Source organism: Dipodomys spectabilis, unplaced genomic scaffold (assembly GCF_019054845.1).
Source record: "Dipodomys spectabilis isolate Male_0828 unplaced genomic scaffold, ASM1905484v1 ptg000037l, whole genome shotgun sequence".
Classification (NCBI taxonomy): Eukaryota; Metazoa; Chordata; class Mammalia; order Rodentia; family Heteromyidae; genus Dipodomys; species Dipodomys spectabilis.
Genome location: NW_024870714.1, coordinates 340,895 through 345,267, shown reverse-complemented (window position 1 = coordinate 345,267; position 4,373 = coordinate 340,895). Strand labels below are relative to the sequence as shown.

Genomic DNA, 4,373 nt, shown 5'->3' with positions numbered 1-4,373 from the left:
GGAGACGTATTCAAGCAAATTTTTCTGTGGGCTGCTGAAAGTAATCGGCTTACTACAGTGCAGAGACTACTTTCCAAAAAGGCCACTCATGTGAATACTAGGGATGATGATGAGTATACTTCTCTTCATCAGGAATCCTACATGAGTTGGTGGCTCAAGGCAGATATTCATGCAATTACTGTGAATGGCTGGACACCCCTGCTCAGTGCTTATATGTTGAATAATACAAGAGTGGATTCTTTCTTAGTTCATCACTATGTAGATACCAATGCCCAAACTAAAGTTCTCTTAACCCCCTTGCATCTTGCTGCTTGGAATAGAAATAGCAAAGATGTGCTCCATCTCCTTCTATTGAAGCATTATATCAAACAAGGTCTGAAGCACAACTTTAAAGAAACTGCATTTAATATTGCCAAAAGAATAAATACCTATCACTACCTCGTTGAAGTTATGGAAGGCTGTAAAAATTGTTCTCCTAAGTCATAATGGTTTGGTTAAGTTTCTTAATTTTCAAAAATGCCAATCCATCTTTGTGTCTGTACAAAATATTTTCACAATACAGAGCAACGGCAATATCTTACTTTAAAAATTCATGGATTCAATGGTATTCTTCAAGTGAATTGCCTGACTTTGATGTCTAATTGTATTCAAGAGTTGTTTGTATACATCTATAATGATTTCTGCAGAGTTTGTGATTTTTTAAATCAGAAATCATTTTAACTTATCTGTTGAAATGAGTAGTACAGAAACTGAAAATATTTCTGATGCTTGTCTGAAAAAAGTATATTTTAAAATAATCTGTATTTTGTTTGTATAATGTCCATAATCTATTTCATTCTCTCCTAGATATAATACTTTGAATTCTACATTGTTTTATAATATATAGGTTCATTAATAAATTTGTTATTTCAGATAGCATTCCATATAGAAAAAGTTTAAGATTCCTTTTTTACCTAAGTCCTTATAGTATTTTACTTCTTTGGGATAAAATGACAATGTTATCTACTTTCAAAAGTTTTTTAAAGATTATGCTATATAAAGGCCTTTCTAAGGTGAGGATTTAATACACTGATGTCTAACTAACTTTCAGTTCAATGAATTATATGTGTTGTTACATTTGTATTTTTTTAGTTTTTTATTGTGAAAATACTGTACGGAGGGGTTACAATTACATTGGCAAGATAATGAGTAAATTTCTTATCAAGCATTGTAGCCTCCTCCTTTGTTTCCCCTTCCCATCCCTTCCCATCCTCCCTCTGCCCCCCCCACTCAATCCTCCTCACTAGCTCCCTCCCCGCACCAAAGTTGTAAAGTTCATTTTTGACATAATGACTTGTATTTTTGTAATCAATTTTTTAATAACTGTTTTTCATTTCTTACATCTGAAGAATGAAAAATATGGAATACTTCACAAATTTTCATATCATCCTTGTGCAAGTGCCATGATAATCTCTATATTGTTGTAATTTGGGTAAATGTGCTGCTGAAGCATGTAGTATCCTGTAAAGTTAAGTAGTTAATGAGGCAATCTTTATAAAGGCATATATCCTTAGTTGACTTTTTGTAACCAGGAAACCTTATTGTTCCTAAAAATGCTATTGATCTTACTTCTCTAAAATTCTGTGTATATTGGAAAAAACATATTGTTTGCTCGATTGCTCACATTTGCAATTTTTTTGTCAATGACTATTTTAAGTCTTTTTCATTTTAAATTTGATCATACTTTGAAGCCTTTATAGCTAGGTCCAAAGGTGATAGCTTTTCAAGTACTTATTTATCAACTGAGTTAGCTTTGTGGAGCTAATGGATTCAAAGCAAGCCTTGCTTACGAGCTCCTTCTAAACTTCTGCAGCTTAAAATTCCTAAATGAGGTCTTACTGGCACAAATGTCTACCTGACCCTTTACTCTTCTTCCATGTAGCAACAGACCAACCAGAATATCTTACCCTGACAGCATAGATTGTCTTACTGGAACAAAACTAATCTTAGTTAAAAAGGATCATAGAGAGATGAACAATTAAGACAGAATCGTTTAGACTAGAAGGTATTTTATCAAAATATAATTGTTTCTTATACCTAATATTTCAAAAGTAGCTAAAGCCAAGAAGGTGAAAAAGTTTTGACATGCATGATTACCTAATGTCCTGGCCAGTCTACCATCCAACCAGGCAGGAATTTATACTACTGCCTTTCTTTCACCCAATATTTTCATAGTTACAAGAGAAGTCTATATGTTTCTCCTTGATATTAGGCCTTAAATTGGTAATGTTTATCACATTGTTTCCTCTTGCGTCTAGGCTGTAAATCTACAAATGGTAAAGCTTTAGGTCCAACTCTACCAACACTGAGGTAGAAATAATGGAATAATACTTTAAAACACAGTTGCCTTTGATACCCTAACCACAACAATACATTGAAAAACATGTGCCTTTTTCTTATATTATATATAGTTACATATTTTATCTTTATACGTGCTAATATTTTATTTCACACATTGAAACTTACTAGAATTAATTGATAATTTGACAAATAAATAGATATTTATTACAATAAATAGATTGGAATATAAATAATAAGGTTTAGAATGTACATTTGAATATAAAAAGTATCAATGCAATGTCTTTGGTATAAACTTTTGATACCTTCTAAGTGTTCTTGGTCTTCTGAATTCACATTGTAAAAAAAAATTGTTGTTTTCCTCTAATCTATAAGGGACTTTACTCTGCTGCTCTGTTTATTGTTTTAACTCACTGATTCCAAAATATTTTTCTCCAATTTCGGAAGCCTTCCTACTGATTATACCCAAATTTTATGATATGATATCTAAAATGTATTACTCTTCTGCAGGACCCATGGGTCCTAGGATCCCAGGTCCCAGTTATCTGCTTCATCAGATAACAAGGGCAAGATTTCTCACCTAGACTCATAAAACATGTCAACAGAAAGTAATTGAAAATCCATCTCAATTCCTTATGACACCGGAATTAGCAGTTTGCAATTGTGAAATGCAGTGCAACTTAAAATGAAAGATGAGATCACAAAATCTGAAAGTACAGTAATTCAAACTTTCAAACAAATGACCAGCCCATATGTGTGACCAAGATCACAAATGTCACAAAATTATTTTTAATACCCCTCTTCTGATGATTACTGAAAGATTTCTGTCCAGCATAAGTAGGCCAAAAAATTAGTTCCTAGAACGATAGATCCATAATTAGTCTACCAAGGCTAGGAAAACTTGACTTCAGGTCAAATATAATTCACAAAAACATTAATTGAGAATATCGTTAATGCTTCAAAATACTGGTACTTCAGTAAAACTTGGTTCTGTTGTATAAAAATGTTATCATTCACAAACAAATGACAACCTACATTTAATCTCCTGAAAACAGATTCCTTTTGAAATAATCTTTTAAAAATCACATTCACCAAAATAACATTTGACAAGTAGACGATAGTGACATTACAAAATTTTCAAGTTTAGGGTGCAAATTACAATAGAGTTGATTTATTTATCCAGCACTAATGCCAAGCAGGTTCAACCATTCATTAAAGTGTAGAAATAGTACCACCGACCATTTGTGTTGTTCAGTAGGTGCCTTCCAGAAATGTGTCAAATAGAACAACCTCCCATAATACAAACCCAAAAACTAGCTAATAAAGTAAGTTTCATCACTTAATAAGGTACATTTTGAAAAGTCACAAATAGATGCCTTATCATATGTTGTTTTATGTTTTCCCTATCTATCTAACATAGTAAGAAATATGACTTAAAGTCATGAATATGGGTACTCATCAGAGATGTGACAAACATAAAATCTGTCTTCTGTTTCTACCATATTCCTCTATAGTAGTAAATCGTGGTTTTCTTCTTTTTCTAAAACTTATAGGTAGTAGAAAATATTATCCCATGTAAAATAAAATAATCACAAAACTTTTTACAAAGCCATTTATAAAATTTTGTAGTTAGGAATATATTCTAAGCCATATTTAAACTTTCTTGTTGACTAAAGATTAATCTTCCAAATGGATGAGAATAAAATCATGTCTAGGTGCTTCACATCTCCAGTCTTGCAAATTGTTATTGCAGATGAATGAATTATGGAAATATAAGCTGACATCAGTTCAAGTATATGCAGGGTTGAAACTCCGTGGAATGTATATAAACCTTTCAAAATATTAACAGACAGTTTAACAGAATGACTATCAGGAAGTTGAAACCAGAGAGGAATAATAGTAAAGGCATAGAATGAATGAAAAATGGAACAAGGGGCATGCACAGCTAGAATACTCAATGTACACATGTGATAAAGGAAGTGGTAAATCTGAAATAAATCTTGGAGAAGGGGTTGGTTGAGAATGATAGAAGGAGT

At 32.2% G+C, this 4,373-nt stretch overlaps 1 pseudogene; it reads right to left on the bottom strand.

Annotated features, from left to right (window-relative positions):
- Window positions 1-1,392: 1,392 nt before the first annotated feature.
- On the bottom strand, window positions 1,393-1,492 carry LOC122106111 (annotated as a pseudogene).
- Window positions 1,493-4,373: the final 2,881 nt, after the last annotated feature.